Raw genomic sequence first — 23333 nt, forward strand, 5'->3', positions numbered from 1 at the left:
CTAAGATCCCACATGCTGGTTGGTGAGGTCAAAATAAGAAAATAATACATTTTTTTTGAAGTTTGTTTACATTTTGCATTCTCCTTCACAAATACTTGTGTTTGTTTTAGTAAAAAGATAACATGGAAAATTATTTACAATAAGAGAAACGGAGGTTCTTAGAAAGTGTGTCCTGCCTGTGCCTATGGCCCCTGGGCTGGGACAGGCCCAGCATGGGGCCTAGGGCAACTCAAGGCTCTTCCCAGTCTGGGATCTGCCTGGATCTGACTCTTCAGTGCTGAGGCTGTGAAACGGGGCTGAGGGACGCCCTCATTTCTGACCTGGACCCTCAGTCCCTGTCTTTGTGTTTCCTGAGGACGCGTCCTAGATCCGCTCAGGGTCTGCAGGAGAAATGAGCCTGACGACCAAAGACGAAAGAAGGGGCAGGAAGTTCCCTGCACAGATGTCAAGAGGATAAAATGCTTTGAAGCAAGAAAGGGGGAAATCCACCTGGAGGGGAACAGGGGTACTGCGGGGGCTCCCAAAGGGAAATGTGTTCCCATCTGCAAGCTGTCCTTACACTGTGAACCACAGGGAATGTTCCAGGGAGCTTGGGAGGTGACTCAGAACCACCTCGGGGGAGGCCAGGGGCTGGGCCCTCAGGCTGTTGTGAAACAGGCCGGACCACTTCCCCTTCCCCGCCCCAGGCCGGGGGTCACGTGGGGCACTTCCCTCTGCGGCCGCCTGCGTGCACACCAGGCCTGGCTTGGGGGTGGCGCTCACAGCCGCTGTGGGCCGGGAAACAGGAGGCACGGGGCGACAGGGGGAAGGCAGCAGGGGCCTCCTGGGCAGATCCGGCTCCGTCCCCCGGCCTCCTCCACTCCTCATCCCTTCCCCGTCCTCCTGTCTAGGTCTTTCCAACTTCCCTGTGGTCATCCGGCCAGACAGCAGAGGTGTAAGCAGGGAGTCGATGAAAATAACCAGGCTTTGGACGAGACCTTTGGCGCCTCTGGCCCACCGGGGTCGAGCCTGTGAAGCAAGACCCTGAAACAGGAGAAGAGGGGGGACTGCCCCAAGAGCACGCAGAGACAGAGTTTATTCTTTGCGGGACGGCCTCGGAGGGCAGGGGTGCGGCTCGGTCTCCTTCGTAGCTCACAGGCGCCTTGCCTGGAGAGGTGCCTGGCTGTGCTTTTGTTGTTTTGTTTCATGTGTTTTATGTTTTACGAACTCCAGCACCAAGTCCCTTGCAGTGTGCAGGGTAAGAACTGGGGGCGAGGCTGCCACCTGCTGGTGGACTGGTGACGCGCGCGCCGGGGCCTCCCGCCTAAGCGGCCCGGCCTTTTTTCGCTGGGCTCGTTTGAAACTTACCGTCACTCGACTCTCCTTGAGACGGCCTAGGTTCCTAGCGGAGAAGCCGAAATTCCTGGGACACTGGTCAGAGAAAAAGGCCTTTGAAGGCGGTGGAAGCTCGTTTGGCTCAGGGCCCTCCCCTGTGCCCTGGCGGATGTTCCCTCCCCAGGGTCCCCTGCCCGGTCCGCCAAGCAGCACCTGCTCTGTGCCAGGCGCTGGGCTGCAGACGGGGCCTCCCAGGGCGAGGGGAGGAGAGCTGTGTGCGCTGGATGCGGTGCCAGAGGTCGGCACACAAAGAGCAGGGGGGCGGGGCAGGGGCCTCCCCTGCAGGCGTCGGGGCCACCTGAGCTGTCGCTGCTGAGCTGGGCCGCGTGCACGCGGACAGACGCCCCGTATCTGCTGCTGCGTAGCAACGCGCCCCAAACTCTGTCGCTTACACCCACAGCAGCCGCTTCTTCCCCGTGGTTGTGGGCTTCCCAGGCTCAGCTGCACAATTCTTGCTCAAACCGCATGCGTGATGCAGTCCAGGGTGGCCAGCTAATCACCACGGAGACTCCCTGCCACGTGGCCAGTGGCTGATGCCGGCTGGCGGCTGGGACTGTTAGCAGGGCCCTACGTGCGCGCTCGCCAGGCGGCCAGGCTGGGCCACGAGGGCGCGTGTCCGGGAGGGAAGGAGCCAGGAGGACGCTGTCTGGCCTTTCGCAGACCAGTCTCAGAAGGCACAGAGCAGAACTCCCCCTGCATCTGCCCACAGTCACAAAGCCCCACCCATCAAGGAAAGGGGACACAGACCCCGCCTCCTGTTGTGCGGGGGCAAGGTTCTAGAAGAGCACGTGGGATGGGAGACGCTATTGCAGCCCTTTGGGGGAAAGACAGTTTCCAGGGGCAGGAAGGTCACCCCAGGCGGATCCCTTCAGTGCCGCTGCCTTCAGAGATGCATTTCCTAAGGAAGAAAGATTTTACAGGTGGAGCTTTGCCACGAGAAAACGTGAGGGTTTAGAGGTATCCACCGAACTGTCTTCACTAAGACTTGCAAAAACATTTCTCTGAAAAGGAGCCTCTGAGAAAGGGGTGGATGCAGGCTGCTCTCCCGAGGGGGTGCTGGGGGCCGTGGCCAGCGGTGACCAAGACAAGGGAGTCGTGGCCTCTGAGGGGGCCCATCATGCAAGGTTTTGCCAAGACGGACTCTCAGAGGGGCAAGAACCGGGTTGGTGGCACCACGGCCCGTGGCCAGGAAGGACCAGAGACTCTGCAGTCCCTGTGCAGAGTAAGACCTTGGTGGAGAGACGCCGCAGACCAAGGCGAGAAGGCAGGCTGGCACTGCGGTGAGCAGGGAGCGAGACGGAGGCCCACAGCGCAGCGCGCGCGCCCACGGCCCGGGGAGGAGCGGGCCTGGAGGCCCCACACCCTCCACGCCACCCGCCGGCCTGCAGGGAAGGCAGTCTGGGCAGCGGGGGGCAGCGTGCCCCCTCAGCAGCTGCTGCGTGTCTTGGAAATGAGCTTCCAGAGGCATCGCATCTGGGCCCCCGAGACGGAAGGGAGGGGACTGCAACTCCTCTCTCTGCAGAGCCGGGACGCAGCCTGCAGAGGACGGGCCCAGCTCTCTCTAGGATGCAGGGTGCTGAAGCCCGTCGCCCACAGCTCCACTCCTGAGCACGGCTGGGCATCACTCGAGCCCCCGAGGGCAGCCTTATGCTGCTTCAGGAGGATTCGGTTTATTCTTCGCAGGCTGGGCTGTGTACACAGGTCCCAACCAAAGCTCCCTTTGCTACCAAGGGCTAAAGAGAAGCATGACATTGTGACTTCTTCAGGGACAGAATTGTGTCGTGGTCAACTTCTGCATGCCCAGTGCCTGGGATAGTATCTGGTCATAGGAAGTGTAAAAAGGAAAGAAGAAAGAAAAAAACAAAAAGGAGGGAAGGAGGAAGCACACAGTCAGATAAAACAAAAACAAACACGGTGCCTGGTTTCCTTGTCACACCTGATCTGGTCAGTCCAGGAGAGCCGGAGGGGTTCTGGAAACATCCACGACCCAGACAGACAGACAGTATATGCTGAGTCAAAAACGACAGTTGTAGAAGAACATGTGCACTGTGATCTTATCTGTAGAGTTAAAGTAGTCTCTGCGCGCATGGTGTGTAATGTAGCAAAAGTATAAAGAGGCGCCTGGGGGTGGTTCATGCCAAGGGCAGAATAGAGTCCTCTCTGCGGGGAGAGAAATTCAGGAGGGGAGGAGCTTAAGCGGCGTCCTCACGTCGAGCTATTTCTTACACTGTGTGGTGATCAGATGTGGCGGTTACATTGACGGGGCCATGGGGTGCCCAGATATTTGGCCAAAATTATTCTGGGTGTGTTTTGGATGAGGTCACCATTTAAATTAGTAGACTAAGTAAACCAAATTGCCCTCCCTAATGTGGGTGGGCCTCGTCCAATCAGTTGAAGATTTGAATAGCACGAAGCGGCTGACGCCCCCCTCCCCCCGCCAAATAAGAGAGCATCCCTCCTGCCTGGGTGCCGTCAAAGTGGGACATTAGCTTCTCCACGGGTCTCAAGCCTGCTGGCCTTCAGACAGGAATTACACCATCAGCTCACCTGGTCCTCGGGCCTCCAGACAGACTGGAACGAAACCATTGGCTCTCCTGTGTCTGCCAGCTCCCTCGGGAGATCCTGGGACGCGTCAGCCATCATCACTGCCCGAGCCAGCTCCTTGTAAGTCAGGAAATGAAGGAATGAATATCCCACAGTTCTGTTTCTCTGTAGAACCTTGAAGAATGCAGTGGGTATGTTTGCTATATTGTTTTCCATACCTTTGGCATGTCTATAAGATTTCATAATAAAATTTTCCATAGATAAATGATGAATGAGTGTTAAGATGTCAGATGCTATAGAGGTCAAGTAACACGAGAGCTGGAAAACGCACAGGAGATTTGGCTTTCAAGAGGCCAACCATCGCCTTTGCTGGAGTAGCTCAGCACCGTGTCCAGAGCGGGGGCCTGATGGTGATGGGCCACAGGTGGTAGGGGGTACGTGCGCCCTGGGAGGAGCTTAGCCATGAAGCGAAGGAGAGCTCTGGTCTGTTGCTAGGATGGCAGGGCGGAGGAGAAGAACGGGTTAAAAAGGAGAGCCTCACTTCTCCTGGGGCCTTCCACACTAATTCTGTTGGAATTGTTGGAGTCTGGTGCTCCTTTGGTCCCTGGGACGATTCCAGTAAAGATCCTGGAAGATTTAAACTGCATCCCTCGGGTGTACAAAATGATTTTTTAAAATGTCTAACCACAGATGCAAATACTCCAGATGTCAGCTTTCTTGGTAGCAATTTTCCAAAGAGTGTGACACCAACCCCTCTCATGGAAAAGAAGAGAGCAAAGCCATAATTATCCTCTGTTAGCCCCAGGTCCAAGGGGTGCATCAGACTCACAGTAAATTAAGCTGAAAGTTCGTTTTTCCCTTTTTATTTACTTGTTTTTGGTTGAGTACTTGAACTTGGCTGGTGGATGTTGCTGATGGTTTCTGGGTTCTGGTTCTAGGGGGTGGGCAGCAGGAAGAGGACCAAGCCACAGAGGCTGGAAGGACACGCCGCCGGGCTGCCTCCCTCCTCCCAGGAACCCGGTCTGGGTTTTATTCTCATTTCGTCTCAGTCTCATCAAAGGAGCCCGGCTGGGGAGATCCCGAGCCGGGCTATTCCCGCCCCCCCCCCCCCCCCCCCCCCCCGCCTTGCAGACGGATGGCGAGGTTTTTCCACTCTCCGTTCTCCTGGGGTCCTGCCCGGTGGCTGCGGGGAGGAAGGCGCCAGCAGGGGTCAGCCGTGTCCCGCGTCTGGCTGGAGCCGCGGGCCGCCGGGGCAGTGGGTGCTGGTCCAGGCAGGTAGGAGCCGGGGGGTCGCCTTCCCGGAGCGACCTGGGTGCCTCTGAGCACCGCCAGCTCACGAGGCCCCACCCCGCGCGGGAGGGCAGGGCGCGTCCCTTCAGAGGCTGGCGGGCGTGCTGATTCACTGCCCGCTTTCCTCCCGGGAGGTTCCCACGTGTATTGACACGCGCGGTGCCGTGTGTGGCTCGGATGTCAGACGTGTGTGTGTTGGATTCGCCTTGATGAGCTTTTCTCAGAGACCCGGGGTTCCTGGCTGGGCTGGACCCAGGCTCTCCGTGAAGGCTGCGGTCCCCCGCGGCGGTGCGGGCTCCCACGAGGCCTGCCCAGTCCACGCGCCCCCGCGCACTCAGCTGGGAAGGGAATTCTCCGTCCCAGCATCTCCGGAACGATGTCTCTGCAGCTGAAGCCACGCAGGGCGAGCTCAGCTCCTGTCTCCAGACTCGTCCCCGCCCTCAGCCCCACGGCCCGCCTCCTCCCAGCTCTGGTGGCCTCCGACCCCTCGGGTCCACACAGCTGCTCTGCTCCACTGTGCCCCTGCCCCCAGAACGCTCTGCCGCCCCCCACCCCAGTGTGGAGCCCCCAGCAGATCAACGGGGCCCGATGGGAGAGCTGCACGGCTGGAAGCAGCTCTGGGCCGGAGGAGGGTCGTGTCCGCGCTGAGACTCCAGGGCCAGCACCTTCCAGGCGGCCTCCGCGCACGGCCAGGACGGGCAGACACCCGGCCTGCCCGCCTGCAGGAAGGAGGACACGGCAGAGCCCGGCGCCCGGCCTGCCGTCCCTGGCGCAGGGTGACAGCAGCTGAGCCAGCAGCAGGCGCAGGCCGGGTTTCCGGCTGCCGCGGGCACACCTGCACCAGGGAGGCGATGGCAGCTGCGGGGACCCCCCGGGGGCAGAGGGCCGGTGGGGAGGGAAATGTGGGGGAACTGGGAGCAGCACGCACAGAGCACCCCCGCCCAGGATCCCAAGGTCGGACCCCTGGCCGAGCTGCCCGAAGCCGCCTCGCTGGCCCTGCAGCTTGGGGGCCGGAGGCCCGTGTCCTGTAGTCTCGCTGCCCAGCCCTCAGCCGCCTCCCCCCCCTCCCGGGGGCTCCCCTCCCGGCTCCCCCCACCCCGGGGGCTCCCCTCCCCTCCCGGGGTCTCCCCTCGGGGACTCGGCTCAGCCCCTGCAGGCTGCACTCAGGGTCCGGACCCTCGGCGGCTCTCCCGGAAGCGCTGAGGGAAGTGCTGGAAACGAGGTTCTTCGTACGTGCAGATGAGTCTGGCCACGTCCGTGCCTCCTACGGCAGTCCGTTAAGGGGAAGGGGGACACCTGGGGCTCCCGGCCTGAGCGAGGCACTGGCTCCAACGCTTGGCCGACATCCTCTCATCAAAGCCTCCCGGCAGCCCTGCCGGGTGTGTCCTGTGCGCAGCCTCTGTCTCCCAGGGGACAGAGCAGGTTATGGGCACACAGGGAGGAGGCAGTGAACCTGAGCCTTGACCACAGCCCTGACGCCAAAGCTGCCCTCTGCCCAGGGGGCATGCCGCCTAACGCCTCCCATTTCCGGGTGCGTCCCCACCGGGGCCCCTCCCTTCCTCCCGTGGAGGGGATTCCCTGCTCCCCCACCCCCTCCACCTGCGCTCACCACAACCAGAGTTGCCTCCACCACGTATCACCCAGTTCACTGGGCGACTCACGCCCCCAGTACCTCCTGTCAGCCACCCACCACAAGAGCGGACCCCGCCGCCTCCAGTCCTCAGGGGCCATGCTCAGCACCCAGTCACTGGGTGATGGTTCCCTCCCTGGGTCCAGCTTGCTCCCCACAACCCGAACGCATCAGAAGCTCTTTCTTGCCTCTACCTCCACGCTTCAGAGTTCCTACCTCCTTCTCTTTCCCTCTCAAAACACTTTTCTTCTGGCCGCACCGCGTGGCCTGTAGGAACTTAGTTCCCAGATCAGGGACTGAACCCGGGCCGTTGGCAGTGAGAGCATGGGGTCCTAACCACTGGACCGCCAGGGAACTCCCACAAGACACTCCTTAATGAGTTAAGAATATTTACTGATATATGAAAATGTTCACAGAATGTACTAGGAGTATCTTTCCATTTTATGTAAGTAATTCCTGAATACATTCTCCGTGTAAAAACAACTCCGGCAAGTCAAACATACAGAAAGAATAAATAACGTCCTAGGTGACTCTTCCCCAGAAGTGACCACTGATCAGTTTCGAGACTTTCCACAATTCTCTGAAAATGTATTTCCATACAGGTATGATGCACACAGAGACGTATAGCTCAGTGGGGCATCTTCTGACATAACTGGGATCGGAGTGTGCAAATTGCTTTGCAGCATTGATTTTATTTGACATTTTGGCTGCAGCCCCCGGCATGTGGGGTCTTAGTTCCCCAACCAGGGATGGAACCCGGGCCCCCTGCAGTGGAAGCCCAGAGTCTTAACCACTGGACAGCCAGGGAAGTCCCTGTTTTGCAAGTTTTATTTCTCTTAATGCTCAACGTTGAGACTCCGTGATGGTGTCGTGTACATTGATAGCTTGTACCTAAGTTCTTGGTGCAGAAACACTGTTCCTTACTGGGGCCTTAAGAGTCAAGCGTGGGCACGGCTCTCTGTTCCGTGGGCAAAACTAGCTACACAATGTACGGGGGCCTGTGTAAAATAAAAGTGTGGGATCTCGTGTTTAAAAATGCAGTACGGGACTTCCTAGGTGGCGCAGTGGTTAAGAATCCGCCTGACAATGCAGAGGTCACGGGTTCGATCCCAGCTCCAGGAAGATCCCACATGCCACGGAGCAACTAAGCCCGTGTGCCAAAAAAAAAAAAAAAAAAAATGCAGTACGAATTTGAAGATGGCCACAGCAAAGCATTAAACCAAGCGTGGGGTGCTTCTCAGCGTGGAGGCCCTGTGGCTGCACAGGTCACGTACCCGTGAAGCTGGCCGGCCCGTGGGAGCTCTGAGTGAATGCCTCCTCCGTCCTGGCACTGGACATTCCTGCCTCGGCCTGACCTTGGACCTTGTCCCTGGATTCTGCACCCAGCTGCCCTCTCTGCTTCAAGGCCAGAGTCCCAGGCATCCTCCCGCCAGCACAAGCAAACTCCCGCGGTCCCTGCCTGCCGGTCAGCATGGCCTGGGGGCCCCCGCAAGGAAGGGAGGCTGACAATGACACCCCCGTGCCTCGGGGGAAAGTCTCGTGGGGGATAAGACCCCAAAGGACCAGCCGAGAGGCCGGCTTCCAGCCCTGCCACTCCAGGTGCCATGTGTCTTTAACGGCAAGTTGCCTGACATCGTGGAAGCTTCGTTTCCGTATCTGTTGAAGGAGAGGGTGGGAGTGGACAGTCCTCCAGACCACACCCAGCTCTGAAAGTCTGCGTGTAAGTGACTCTAAGAGACCAGAATTGTAGTAATGCACACACTTACTACATGCCACTTACATGCTCCCCTAAGGCTCTCGACAGGCCGCCCAGGCAGGCAGTCTTATTCTCATCTTACAGACGAGGGAATGGAGACTCATTAAAGCGACTGAGCGAGGAAGCGTCTGGGGTGAGGCATGTGTTCTAGAACCTGGCTGTGGTCATGGCTGCACAACCCTGTAGGTTTACTGCAAATCACAGACTCACACACGTACGAGGGGTGAATTTTATAGTATGGAAATTACAACCCCAAAAAAGCCGTTAAGAAGAGAGAAAGAAAGAAACACGCTGCAGCTGGCGAGTGACAGCCCTTCCCCGGCCCCGCCGTGGCCCCTAGACCCCTCCTTTCCTCTGTGATCTGCACGGCTCCGGGGCAGGTGGGCTTGGGTGCCAGGCTGCCCGGGTGCAAGTCCCGGCTCCAGCACTGACGGGCTGGCAGACCCAGGCAAGATCTTGACCTCAATTTCTTCACCTACAAAATAGAGACAAAAGCGAGCCGGATGCCAAGGGCTTAGAGTAGTCGGCACCAAGCAGTGCTTTGTAAGCCGGACTAGTACTATCTTCTCAGGATGCTCCAGCCAGAGCCGGGCTTCCGAAAGGGGAGCGTGTCTCCCTGCCCACCCCATCCCTACCCTGTGGGCCCCTTCCAGAAGCACCTCTTTGGAAAAGCCATCTCTGGAAAAACACCGTGACCGGCTGTCAGCACGGCTCACTTCCCAGTAACAGCAAGAAAGGGAGAAACGGCATCTTCCCCGGAAGGCGGGGCTCAGGCTCCTGAAACATCCCGGCGCCAGCTCTCCCCCAAAGACTGTTCCTCCTGGGTCCTCGTCCAGAGCATCAACACAGGGGCCTGAGGCGGCACCCTGAGGCCAGGGCGGCCACGGCGGGGATGACGGCCACGCCCACGTCCCCCCATCCCACTTCCGTGAAGCCCCTTGCTGGTTAACGGATCGAGCCAGAGAGAAAAAGGGTTGTTAGTGGACAGTCAGGTTTCCATCGCTCAGAAGTGAGTTTCCGAGCGCGGAGCGCATACCCGGCGTGGATGTGGTGGGGGTGGGGTGGGGAGGGGGGAGGGGGGATGAGACAGTTTTCTGTTTGATAATCACACGTCTGCGGGGTTTGCTCAGCACTGTGCACCCCACCTTCTCTCCTGTGCTCTCACTGAACGCTCGCCCAGCCTCAGTAGGCGGTGGTATCCCCTGGGTGTCACTCCACTTACAGATGAGCACGTGGAGGTGACGCGCTTCGGCGAGGGCCGGGCCACAGTGAGGACTCAGGTCCCCTGGCGCCCAGTGTTTTTCCACTGTGCTTCCGAGGAGGAAGCCAGAGGCTCCCTCTAACGACGCTTATTAAAGGCTCAAAAAATAGAGCAGCACACAGAGCTCCCACCCCTGCCTTACAGACTGCTCTGCAGGTCGAACAGGAGCCCGAAGGTGCACACGGGCCCTCGCGGGCCACACGGGATGTGGGCGCTCTGATTGTGCAAACTCCCGGGTCCCAAACCTAAACCAAATTAGCATCGGTCAGAGCTCAAGCTGGCAGGAACCGGGCAGGGTCCCCGGGAAATCAGTCCAGGCCTGGAAAGGCCACCTGCTGAGCTTGCTGAGGCTCCCAGGACATCTCACCTCGAGCCAGGCCTGAGGCCGCGGGGAGACAACAGGCTCCTGGGCTGACTTTTTAAAACCCATGTGTCACGTTGACATTAATCCTCTTGTGAACAACCTCCTGCCCTGATTCAGGATGGGCTCTAAGCCGTGGGGGGAGGGGGGGACCAGGGGCAGCTGTCGGGTTTAAGGAGTCACAGGGAGGGCAGCGGGGCCTGGTGGCCCCCTTGGGGCCGGGGTGGGGGGGATGATCCTGAGCCCGAATCTCACCACGGCCAGCCCCTCCACCCCGGCACCCCTCCGGCTCTTCCCACCCTCCCCTCCCGGAGGCCAGGCCCTTGCCTTTACTTCTTCTTGATTTAAGGGAAAGCCATTTGCTTGATTCAGAGCAACTGAGTCATCACTGTGTTTGGAGGAAAACCGCTCCCAAGACAGACACTGGGGCAGAGGCCTCTCCTGGGCCGGGCGGGGCCCCGCTTCCCGCCAGGCGGCGCTGCGTCCACGTCCACGTCCACAGCCACTGTGGCTGCTCGCTGCTGCCCTGTCCCACCACCTGGTCTCTCAGGAGCCGTCCCAGCCTCTGCCTTCAGCACAACCAGACCTGGTCTGTTTATCGTCTGCCCCACCCGCCCACACACGAGCGTGTTTCTCTGTACGCGCTTCACGGCTGCAAGCCTGTGATTCCGACATTTGGAGCAGGGTCTTGGGGGTCAACCATTCATGAATGGGAGGGAAACACTGATCTCACGGCAGAAGAGATTTAACCCTCAGAAAACCACGGCCTTGGCCTTCTTCCCCACTCAGCACCCAAGGAACAGCATCTTCCGACATTAGCAGAGGGAGCGGGGCCCCCTGTGCAGCCCCTCCGTGAACCGGAGGGCAGTTCAGTCTCTGATGCTGCTTCGCAAGCTGCTGTGTGATCCTTGGTCCCTGGGCCTCGGAGGCAAGGAGCTCAGCCGGCCCACCCTACGAGCCTTCGAGAAAGGACAGCGCTTCTTTGGAAGGGACCAGGCTGCCCCCGCAGGATGAGGGGCCTGTGAAAAGCAAGCGTGGTTGCAGGGAGCACGTGGCTGAATGCCGAGCCGGATGCAGGGTCGCAGGACTCAGAGATCAACATAACAACTAGCGTTTACGGAGCAGCGCCAGGCACGGTCCTGAGTGTGTCACCTAGATTTTCACACGTACTCCTCCTGGCAATCGCAGGAGATGGCATCTGTTATTACCCTATTTCACAGATGAAGAAACTGACGCGGTCAGAGGTTAAAGCATCCGTTCAGGCTCCCATGGCGGGTGAAGAGCAGACCCAGGATGTGAAGCCGGCCACCTGCTTCGAGCCCACCCTTTCAGCCACTGCCCCCACAGGGCAGGGACGCGCCCCACAAAGAAAAGACAACCCATTCCTTTCAAGGGCAAAAACCACATAAAAATCCGTTTCCCTGATTAGCTGGGACCTTGCGCAATGTCGCTGCGAGCCCACTGACTAGGGTCCCTTTATCACCCCTCCCGTCCACAGTCGCTGTGCCCTGAGTGACCGACGGGGCGGGGCGGGGCTCGGCTGACCCCCTGCTCCCCGGGGGTCGACCGTTGCTGGCGACCCTTTGGGAGACCTCCCGGGGCGCTGCCCCCGGAGAGAACGCAATCACGTGTGCCGGCTGGAGCTGGCCACCTCTCTGGCCCCAGCCCGCTGGGTCCTCGGTGGCACAGCCGCCGCCCTCCCGCAGCTGGGAGCCGGCTCCAGAAGCCCAGGCCGCCTGACCTGTGCTGGCCTCTCCCGGGAGGCAGAGTCGGGGAGGCCGCACTGCGCAGGCCGCGCTAGGTTCTGGCCGGGGCCCCCCTCCCCGCAAATCTCTCCGGGTCTGCTCCTTTCTTCCCCCCACCTCCCCATCCAGGCCCCGGTGGGGGGGGGGTAGGCGGCCCTTCTGGGGTCTCCCCTCCCCTCCGCACCCGAACCGAGAGGAAGGAAGGGGGCGCGGGCGGAAGGCGGTGGGGAGGCGGGCAGGCCCCCCGGTCCCCGCGCCCCAGCACCGCCGGCGGGTCCGGGGGGAAGGGCGCGGGGGCGCGCCGGCTGGCCGCGCGCCGGGCGGAGGGCCAGGCGGGAAAGGGCCGCGGGCATAGCTGCGCGATGACACAGTGCGCGCGCCCCCGCCCCTGCGCGGCCCCCGGGCACACGCGGGGGGAGCGGGCCGCCTCCGCCCCGGGCCGGGGAGGCGGCCGGCGTGTGCCCGGGGCAGCGGGGCAGCAGGCTCCGCCCCGCGCCGGCCGGGGCCGCCTCCCTCTGCGTCGTGGGGCCGCGGCCGGAGCGCGGACGCCGAGACTCCCGGCGCGGCCGACCCGGCGCGGGAGCCCGAGAACTTTCTCCTGGCGCCGCGGGCCCGGCCGGCGCGGGCGGGATGCGCGGCCCCGGGGCCCCGGGGCGCAGGCGCGCGGGTGAGTGGCGCGCGCGGGGAGCGGGCGGTCGCGGGGAGCGGGCGGCCGGGGGGTCCTGCGGGAGACGCGCTGGGTGGCGGCCCGGGTGCTGGCGGCTTCCCGGGAAGCTGCGTGTCTGCACGTCCCCGCGGGGCTGCGCGTCTGGTCCGGCAGTCACCTGGGTCACCGGGGGCCACCCGAGTCCAGCCTCTCTGAGCCTTGGTTCCCCTCGAGGTGCAGTTTAAAGTGTGTCGAGGTCCTGTGATCAGAGACACGGAGGGCTGCATTGTAACACACGCGCGCGCGCACACACACACACCTGCCCGCATCTTCTCCCATCCCAGCGGAGCGAGCTGAACAGCTGGGCAGGTGACCTTGGCCGCGCTGTCCCAGAAAACCTCCTCTGGCCCGGAGATGCTCAGGAAAAGCGCCCTCCAGCCAGCCAGCCCTGGAGGCGGTCCTGTTGGCCTCTGGAGAAAGCTTCCCAGAGCAGCTGGGAGGGAGGGAAAAAGAGAGGCTGGCTGGACTCGGGAGCTCACCTAAGGGTCCCTGGTGCTTGGGCCCTGGGGTCCCATCTGTGCTCAGAGCCGACAGAAACTGGTTGGAGGATAAAGAATCGGCCAAGTCTGCGGGGGGCAGAGAGGGGAGACGTGAGTGGGGGGCGCTGGGGGCGGTGTGCGGGGGTGACGTCCAGCCGGCAGAGAGGGTTCGTTGTCCCCAGCCCGACATAGGAGCATCAGCTGGCGAGTCAATGGGACTTTGTTAAGACAGCCCAGGGCGCAGCTGGCGACGGCTTCTGGGCCACGCCGCATCCCCCTTGGTAAAGGGCTGTTTATCTGGCTTCCTGTTTCAGTGGCTGGGACACTATTGGCTCGTTCAAATGCAGTGCTGAGAAGCCTCAGCCTTGTTCGCACTGCAGAAGCAGAGGTTTACCTGGGTTTGCATCCTCCCTGCGTCTTGTTCCCTGTGGGTCCCCTGACACTCATGTATAAGGGGGCCCGGAGCCACGGGACTTCACACAAAGAACCCTCCCCTAGTAGGCACAGCTGCCACTCGGAGACCTGGGCTCCCTGCAGGCCAAAGACACAGATGACTCCAGCCTGCTTATGAATTTTTTTTTTATCCTGCTTTGAATTTGGGTTCGTGTGTCTTTAGGATTAAACTGGGAATGAGATAGGGAGTCGCAGTAACTGTGGGTTTCCTCGCCCGAGACGAGCTTTACGGTGGTCCATGCTCGCGCCGGTGCTTTCTCCGGGGAGTTTCTGATGAGTGTGTGGCTCTCTCTCCGCCTGGGTTGCTCACTCCCTGGACGACCAGGGAGCAGGTCATCCTCACTTCAGTACCATGACGTGGGGAAGAATGGACAAGGCTCTTCTGATCTGTGCTCCAGCCTCTTGGGTCTGTTTCCCACGCTTCCCAGGTTTAGAGGGAACAGCCCCTACCCTGAACTCCCCTGGGGCAGGTTTCCATTCTGCTTTGTGTTTTTATCTCTCTGTGAATGCCTTCCTGCCGGCTGGCCTGTCTGACTGCCCGTGATGCCCAGCACGTAGCAGGCACTTTTGAAATGTTTGCTGGATTAATACAATGGGAAAAAAATCTTAGGTACCACCCTGAGGTCTCCCATCCAACTTCGGTGCCCATTTATTCTTATTTATTCTTTCTCTGGGAGTCGTTTGACTTGCCTCCACCCCCGCCCCACCCCCCGGCTTTTCCCCTCAAAACCTGGTCCATGATGAGGTTGATTTGCTCACAGGTGGGCAAGCTTGAAGCATGTGCGCCTTTTCTGGGATCTCCTTGGGAAGTCCTGGCCTGAGCAAACTGAGAACAAGAATGCTGTTTTCCTTCCCTTCCCAAACCTGGCCCCTCCCACGTGCATGGGGGCCTCTGGTATCAGCCCAGCTTCGGCCCATTAGGAAAGCATGGCCCAGAGAAGAGACATCTCTTGTCCATCTTTTAAAACTTGTCTCTCTTTTCATCTTTCTATTTTCCGTCTGTGTCACTTCCCTTTTCTCTTAAAGTTCTTTTGAATTCTTAAAGGGTTTGGCCTTTAGAAACACTCGTCTAAAGAGATCTTCCCCTCCCAGCCCCTGCCCCGTCCCCCCTTCTACAGCTGGGAATCAAGGCCTACAGGAGGGAGCGGAGGGGCTCAGAGCTGCACGGCCGGGGCTTCAGAAGCCAGCCTAGAACGCAGGGCTTCTGGCTCCAGGTCCAGGGCTCCTTCCCTTTCAGCCAGTCACCTCTGTGCATCAGAATTTTCTCTTCCTGGTATTGCCTTCCGTAGATCTCAGCCAATGTTGGCAGGAGAGAGGAACAGAAACAAGGAGGGGGGAGAGCATCTCTGTGATGGAACCCGCCAGCAGCTCTTAGAGTCTTGGGAGCACAGAGAACCCCTGGCAAACACTCCATCTTTCTGGCCCCCAGTCAGAAAACAATCACTACAAACACTCTAGTTTCTTCTTCAACTTGAAAAAAAAAACCACCAACTTTTCAAGTGGAAAACACCCCCCCCAAGTAAACAATTTCCTGGGCCTGATCTGTTCCCTCCCCCTCCTAGGAAGGCTGACTCAGGCCCGATTTCCTCCAAGGGGCCTGGGAGTTTACTTCCTGTGACCCCTGAGACGTGAAGGGAGGCAGGATGGCCGAGACCCAGGTCGCTCTGACCTGCCCCGGGGGTGTGGTTCCGTGTCTCAGGCACGTCCCGGTCTCAGCACCGCCGTCCCCTTCAGAGCCATCTGCTCTGCTTGATTTTAAAAAGAGACGCACGAACACGCGTGAAACATGGAAGGTGCCGACTCCGTGCTCCACCAAGGACCGTTAATACGGAGGTGTTTCCACTTCAAGGGGCCGTGAGTCTGTCCTGATGCCCAGCCCTCAGGTGCTCGGAGAGCGCTCCTGAACGGGATTTCTTTTTCGGATGGTTCGCTGCCGGGGTAGAGACTGTTCACTGCGACTGATTTGTGTGTGTTGATCTCGCCCCCTGAAACATTCATTTATTAGCTCTTGTGGCTTGTGTGTGTGTGGATTGTTCGGAATTTTCCACACGCAGGGTCATGTCAGCTGTGAACAGAGATAATTTTACTTCTTCTTTCTTGGTGCCGATGGCTCTTACTGCTTTTCCTTCCCTCGTTGCTCTGGCTGGCACCTCCCCGCAGCGCTGAGTGGCCCTGTGAGAGCGGGCAGCCCCGGCTCGTTCCCTGTCTTAGAGGGAACGCTTGCCGTCGTCACCCCTGGGCACGATGTTTGCTGTGGGTTTCTCGTAAATGCTTCATATCGTGTTGAAGAAATCCCTTCTAATCCGACTTTTCTGAGTGTCTTTTATCTTGCAAGGATGTTGGATTTTGTCAAGTGCTTTCCTCCCGTCTCAGCTGAGGTCATCGTGCGTTGTGGTATATCACATTCATTGTTTTTCTTATGTCGAAGTCCCCTTGAATTCCTGAGGAAAATCCCTCTGAAAGCTTTTTTTTTTAATGCAAAGTTTCATTTCTTTTATTTAAAAAACTGAAGAAAATTTGACGAAGTGCTAACATTCTGTGGTTGGGTGGGTCAGTGCATGTTTGTTATATTTTTCTTTATCGTTATTGTACTTTAAACATTTAAAAATTTTTATTGTGGTTAAACATACATAACATAAAATTGACCATTTTAATCACTTTTAGGCGTACAGTTTAGTGGCATTCAGTACAGTCACATCGCTCTTTAACTCTTGTCCCCGTCCATCTCCAGAACTTTTTCATCTTCCCAAACTAGAACCCTGTGCCCAGTAACCAGTAACTCCCCATCCTCCAGCCACCCCGGCCCCTGGCAGCCACATCCTGCTTTCTACTCTGTCAATCTGTGAAAACTTTGCAATAACCAGAAGAGTCAGGGCCTGGAGGCACCCAAGGGTTAAAGGACCTCACCCCACATCCAAAGGGAGCATCTTGGAGGGACTTTGATTCAGATCTTCTTGACTTACAAACACTCCCTCAACCACTACCCCCGTGTCAGAGACGTTTGACCTGTCCAGGTGTAGATGTGAGCTGACCCAGGTGTGGACGTGGGCTGCCCCAGGTGTGGACGTGGGCTCATCCAGGTGTGGACGTGGGCTGCCCCAGGTGTGGACGTGGGCTCATCCAGGTGTGGACGTGGGCTGACCCAGGTGTGGACGTGGGCTGACCCAGGTGTGGACGTGGGCTCACCCAGGTGTGGATGTGGGCTCACCCAGGTGTGGACGTGGGCTGACTCTGGGTCTTCACAGGGCCCAAAAGGCAGCACAGCCGCCCCAGCGTGAGCTGCCTTTTCCAGTTCAGTGGCTCCCTCCTGATGCCCGTTGGACTCCCTGGGGAGCTGTGACCAGGATGGGTCCCACGAGCACTGGCTCCCCTTGGTGTGGACACAGCCACCGTGGTGACTCTGATGCACAGTGAGGGTTACAACTGCTTGAGGGCTGAGCTGATTTCCTCCCTGGAACCCTTGGCTGGTCGCCGCTTCCAGTGACGCAACTCCCTCCCCATCTGGACAGTAAAACTGACCCACTTTACATCCCTCCCCTGATTTTAAAATCCATTTGTAAATAGAATAAATGCCAACTTCTGTAGAATTAAACTTTCAAAGTTGGAAAGAACCATGTCACGGAGCCCAGTGTTGCTCTCCAGATACCGCAGGCGCCTCTCACCATCCCCTCCAGGGTCCTGCAGCTGGGACCCCTCTGGGGCTGGGACCCCCCACGACTGCATGTTGGAAGCATCTGGTTCAGTAGTGGACGCTCTGTCCCTTAGGGTTCCTTCTGGGTTACTCTGTCGTGGGCGTGGCTGCCGCCCGCTGGTGAAGATGCCGAAGGTGAATGGGCTTCACCAGATGCACCCCCGAGGAAAGCCGGGGTCTCCATAAACTGCACAGAGCAAGGCCATTGCCCCCCGTGTGACAGGCTCTCAGCGTCTGGAAGCGGGTGCCGCACGTGGCCTACGCTCTTCCTTGGCCCCCAGCAGCCCCGTTTCCTTCAGATCCTCCTCGCTGGGTGTGATCTCAAGCCTCTTCTGGGAAGATGGATGACGTCATCATACGCGTTTGGACCGTGAAGTGAGGCAGACTGGGAGTCAAGGTTCAGGCACGTCCTCAGCACACGATGAATATTCCACAAACATCAGCGACTGGAATTGTATTCTCCCCGTTGACCTCGGTGCCGTCTGCGGCCCTGGCAGAGGCTCCACTTCTTCCCAGGAAGATGTGGGTGAAAGTGCCTCCCTCCTACGACCCCGGCCCCCGCTCGCCTGATCTCCCCTCTGCCCCCTTCCGACACAGTGATTCCCGTGAGCTGGCCAGGGTGGGAAATCCGCTCGGACGGCGCGGGCGTCGCGTGAGCCCGCGGAGCGCGCCCGGGTCCTGGACGGTCAGGGTGAGACTCCCCTCGCCCCGCACGGTCCTGACCACCCGCCATCCCCACAGAGGGCAGCTGTGCAGGCCCGCGCTCCCTGCTCGCGCCCTCCGCCCGCAGATCGCCGGTCACCCGCGGGCAGGCGGCTGTCTTCCTGACGTGGGGGCCGCCCCCCGGAGCCTGTGAGCTGGCCGTGGAGGTGGGGCCGCGGCCGGGGAGGCCTGAAGCAGGGAGAGTCTGCCGGCATCGCGCGCTCTTTCCTGTTTGTGTCGCGTCGTGCTTTTCTGCTGTTCCCTAGTGTCTCGCAGACGTGGAGCAGAGCGTAGATGAGGTCCCCAGCAGGTGACTGTGGAGCCGGTCACCCGCGCCTCTTTGCCCAGCTCAGTGGTGCAGATGATTGAGTTGACTGCGCGGGAGGCTGGCTCCGGGCGCTAAGATGCCAGCTGTTCTGTCTGCTCTCCTTTCACAAAGGAGACAGCGGACACGCCGCCGGGGAGAGCCCCGGCCGGGACCCGCCAGCAGCGGCCTGCCTGGCCCTCGGCTGGGGTGGTGCTGGGGGTCCCTGGCCCTCCCCCGTGCCCTCACGCCACGCACACCCTGGGGGGACGGTGGCAGCTTCGGGATCAGGGCTGGCCCCTGATTCCCCGGGGACGGGAAAGGTGCCGCGACAGTTAGGGTGCTTCCAACGTGGAAAGTTTTTTCCCCCATAATATTTTATTTTGAAAAAATGTCGAATCGATAGAGAAGGTGAGTGACTAGTACGGTGATTGGATTCTCTGATTGGCGACACTTTGCTACAATGCTGTCTCTCTCTCTCTGTCTCCATCTATCTACCTAGGTGTGTATATATAATAATGCCTTCCTGAGCCATTGGAAAATAATTTGCTGAGATGGTAATATTTAACGCTTAAATACGTCCCATGCATTTCCTGAGAGCAAGCACCTACAGCCCTACCATCACACCCAGTGGTACTGAATTTAACAGAGTTTTCTAACAAATGGGCCACATTCAGATTTCCCAGTTGTTCCCCAGACGCCCTCTTGGGAGCTGTGCATTTCTCCTCTGCCTGCCGTGCTGGGGCCCGAACTGCAGTTTTCTCTCCTGAAAGAGGGAGCTGAGGTCACGGCCCTTTAGATTGGGACAGGGATGCCTTGAGTGCAGAGCACTTTGATGTTTATGGTTTTGTTTACCACCTCTTCTCCCCATTTTGCTGGTGAAGAGACTGAGGTTCAGGGAGTCACCCAAGTGCCGCCCCCGCCCCCACACACCAGTGTGAGCCATTGTTACCTCCAGGCTGCGTGTCATGTGATCTTATTTACAAAAAGTCTTGTAGGTGTCACTCACATCGCTTAGCCTCCCTTCACTGTCCTGTGAGGCATTAGGACCTGCTTCCTGTCCCCGTCCTGCAGACGAGGAAGGTGAGGCCGGGGGCAGACCACGCTCGCGGAGGTCAAACTGCATAGGGACCTGCCTCGTCCTCTTGAGGCAAGCTCAGCGTGGCCGGCTGTCGCTGGGCGAGGGGGATCGAGGGTGTGTGACCGAGGGGAGGGGCGGAGGGGAGGGGGCAGGCAGGGTCTCCAGTTCCCTCGTCTTATGAGGGGCGGTTCAAGAGAGTCGTCAGTGTCCTAAAACAAGAAACCAAAACTCGCGATTATAGGTGCAAAGAAACCAACAAAATATTGGGAGGAAGAGAAGGAGAAAGAGAAAGATTCTTACTTGCTACTATTTTGTCGGGTAACGATCGATAGATGCTGTTTAGAGGTGAGAAAACAGGGAATCGAGTTATCCACGTGCCCTCTGAGCTGTGTGGGAAACCACCCAGAGGACCAGAGGCACGCGCACTCTGGGCGGTGGGACCGGGTGGGAGGAGGCGAGGCTGCCTGTCACCGTAGGGTCCTCCGTCCAGCTTGGGGGTGACCTCCCGCAGGACAGGTGAGAATGGCCGGCTTTGAATTCAGGTGTCCTGGGGGCTGCACACAGAGAGGGGACCGGGCAGGAGGCCAGCCTCGCCTGAGACACTGAGCCCAGACCGAGAGGGCTGCCGGGCACCCTTAGCAGGCGGAGCCCCAGGGCACCATGCACCCGGGGGTGTGCCCTCACCCCACCCTGCACCTGCACCCACACCCCTACCCTGCACCCCACACCCCACACCTGCACCCCCACCCCTACCCTGCACCCTGCACCCCCACCCCGCAGCCCAGACCCCACACCCCTCACCCCCACCCTGCTCCCCACAGGAATTGTTGACACGTCTGTTGTAAACATTGTAAAAACACCTTTCAAGTATTTGGACATTGGCAATTCATTCCTTAATCATTTAATATTGGCTATTTCTTAGTAACCCCTAACCTAGGCAGAAATTATTGTGAAGTGAGAAAAAGTTTACCTACCAGTTATTTTCACTTTATGAAAACGAAATTCAATGATCGATTCAGTTGACGTGGTGGTACGTCCTACAGATGTGGTAAACCTTGGTTAATTTCAGTCTTGCGGGTTTATTTTGCGTTTTGGAACCCAGGTCGTTTGCTTGCAGGCCTCTGTGAGGGTCCTCGGCCCTGGGCCTTGGATTCTAGCGGCAGGCGGGGTGGGTGAGTGCGGAGGCAGCCCCTGAAGGATGCCGTGAGGGTTGGGGCACCCACCCCGGCCGCCCCTCCCGAGGCCGTCACTGCAGAAGCCCCTCTACTTTCATGAGCCGCCCCTGCTGGTCGGCGTCACACCCAAGATCTCCTTCACGCCTCGTGGCCACCCTAGGAGGTGGCAGGACCAACGTCCCCCTTTCTGCAGATGGTGAAAGCAGAGCTCAGAGAGGGAAGGTAACCTACCCAAAGCCACACAGCTTCAGGGGAGCAGGTGGGGACCCAGGTCTTTGGACTCCTGGTCTCTGTCCTCTCGCGTGCCCCCCATGGCCTGCACAGCACAGGTGGGCGGCGTCTTTCGTGGCCCGTGGACCTAAACGACAGACGTCATATCTGTTATACAAATGCAGGAACCCCTCACGCGGAGTTTTTATGACTCACTTTGCTGTTGCATTTATTTTGACAAGTCCTTGAGATTTGTCTTTCAAAAAATCTACTTCCCAGTGCATCACCAGTGTTATCACTCCTGCAGATTCTACCCATTTAGCCCAAGGAGCTCTGTCGAAGTGTTGTATTTTCAGTTCTGGTTCTCATTTTCTCCTGAGTTGAAAATACCTGTTTGGCATGAATTTGGCCTGTGTCCACGTGGGGGTACATTGAGATTCTTGGGCTTGTCCGCTGGTCTGGAGCTGACACACTGGGCCCCCCTCCCCCCCGAGGTCCACGTCTCCCGTGCCTCCAGACCTCTCCGCCATCACCCATCTCCTTACCGGATGTCATCACAGGGCCGCGTCACCCCTGAGTCATCCCCGCTTCCTCTCTCTGGCTGTGGCCACTAGGGAGGCCTGGAATGTGGCCACAGGGTTGGAGTGCCTGCGGGAAGAGGGTGGGGAGGGCCCTGCTGAGCTGGCCACAGGGGCCAGGACATTCCGGCACCACGTCCAGCGCAGACAAAGGCCTCTGTGTCTGGGATCCGGCGGGGGCTGGCAGGCCAAGGGGTGTGGGAGAGGCTGCCCAGGGCAGAGGGCGGCCCACTGGGCCACGCTCAGACGGCCTTCGAGCTGGGCGTGGCCTGCCAGGGGCCTGGCACGGAGTCGGGCTCAGGAAATCCTTGCTCACTGATACCTTGAGGGGAAGCGGTAGGTTGTCTGTAGCTGAGGGCCAGGCAGCCGTGGGTGTCCGTCCCCTCTCTGCTGCCCACAGGAGGCCCTGGTCCTGACCCTCCCCTGCTGGTGAGAGGCCACCTCCTGCGTCCTCAGCTCCTCCTGGGGCCTCTGGGGTGGGGGGTGGGGGGTCAGCCTGACCTGGGCTCCCGTGACCCCCCCGGGCTCCCGGCTCGTCTTCTGTAAGGCAGGGCAGTCCTCCAGCCCCATGGGGTCACCAGGGTCATCCTGGGGTCAGGGTTAGGGCCAGGCTGTCACGAGCCGCCTGGCTGGGGCCGGTGCTGGTCGCCCATCACCCTGGATCTGGATGCTGCCACGCTGCCCCCGTGGCCGCTGCACGTGGTCCTCAGAGGGTAGACGCTGGCTGGGCCAGTGACGGGGCAAAGCAGGGAGGCCGCAAACACGCAGTGCCCCAGCCCTGCAGCCCGCACTTCTGGGTGGATTTACCCCCAAAGGGGCGTTTATATTCCAGACGGGGAGCTGCGTCCCTGCCGGGTCAGATGCACAGGATGGGGGACAGGGGCGGCCCCAAGACATAAGCTCCCTCTGGGCCCCCCGGGCCCCCGCGTGCGGGCCTCTGCGGGCCTGGGGCTCGGTCGGCAGAGCCGCCCATCCGCTGGCCCAGGCTGCGCTTCCAGGGCACCACGAACGGCCCGGCTTCGGGAGGAGAGGTCGCAGGTGTGGCCGAGGCAGAGTCTGGGGGAGGGTGGGAGATGTGAGGTGGTGAGCTCAAGCCCCAGGAGCCCGGATCCAGGCCGGGCGGTGGCCGTGGCAGCAGGACGCCGGGGAGGGCTCAGCCCGGATGCCTCTGAGGCAGAAGGAAGGCCTGATTCATGCCGTGGGAGAGCCGTGCTCAGCGGCCCGTGGACGGGAGCCGGCTACCCTGCTCGCCTCCCTCTGCGGAGGGAGGCCCGGCTGCGGCCCCGAGCCGGCGGGGGCCTGAGCAGAGCCCGAGCGAGACGCCAGTCTGGAAAGAAGTGGAAGAAAACACTTCCCCTCACCGTCCGCGGCGCCCGCCACACGCTGGGCCCTGGGCCGGCCTTTCCCTCCAACCCAGAGGGAAGGAACCCTTTTCTCCTCCCCCCCCACCCCGCCCCGCCATCCTGCTGTATTTTAGTTGAGGTGTGATTTACACACAGTGACGTGCACAGACCGTAAGTGTCCAGCCTCACGTGTTTTTAACAAATGAACGTACCTTGGTGACCGCACCCCCGGCCAGATGGAGCACGTTTCCACCGGCCCCGTTTCCTCCTGCCCCACCCCGGTCACACACCTCCCCCACCACGGTGTCCCTGTCCTGATTTTTCTTGCCATCGATGCGGGCTGCCTGTCCTTGAACTTCCGGACACCGATCGTAGGGCGGGTTCTGTCGTGTGTCTGACTTCTCCCCTCAACGCCCTGCTTGCGTGACTCCTCCGTGCTGAACGAGGTACTCTGTTCCTTTTGCTCCTGACACGCGGATGAGCCTGTTTGTTTCCGGCGGGGCTTCCAGGGCTTCCCCTGCTCCAGGAGTCACACCCACCGCGTCACGAGGGTCTCTGCAGGGGTTTTGCAGGTGAAGACGAGCGGGCGGGCTCTGAGGTCGGCAGTGCTGCCTTCTTTGTGCCCAGACCACGTCCCGTCTCGTGGCTCC

At 59.7% G+C, this 23333-nt stretch overlaps 1 protein-coding gene across 4 annotated transcripts in view; it reads left to right on the plus strand.

Annotated features, from left to right (window-relative positions):
* The first annotated feature begins 12509 nt into the window (after positions 1-12509).
* Positions 12510-23333, plus strand: part of NAV1 (neuron navigator 1) — a 203793-nt gene continuing 192969 nt past the window's right edge. For all 4 annotated transcript variants that reach the window (XM_057728533.1, XM_057728534.1, XM_057728535.1 and 1 more), the window contains exon 1: positions 12510-12628. The gene's annotated coding sequence lies outside the window, so the exon portion shown is untranslated. The remainder of the gene's footprint in view (positions 12629-23333) is intronic.

Source organism: Hippopotamus amphibius, chromosome 3, assembly GCF_030028045.1.
Source record: "Hippopotamus amphibius kiboko isolate mHipAmp2 chromosome 3, mHipAmp2.hap2, whole genome shotgun sequence".
NCBI classification, from domain to species: domain Eukaryota; kingdom Metazoa; phylum Chordata; class Mammalia; order Artiodactyla; family Hippopotamidae; genus Hippopotamus; species Hippopotamus amphibius.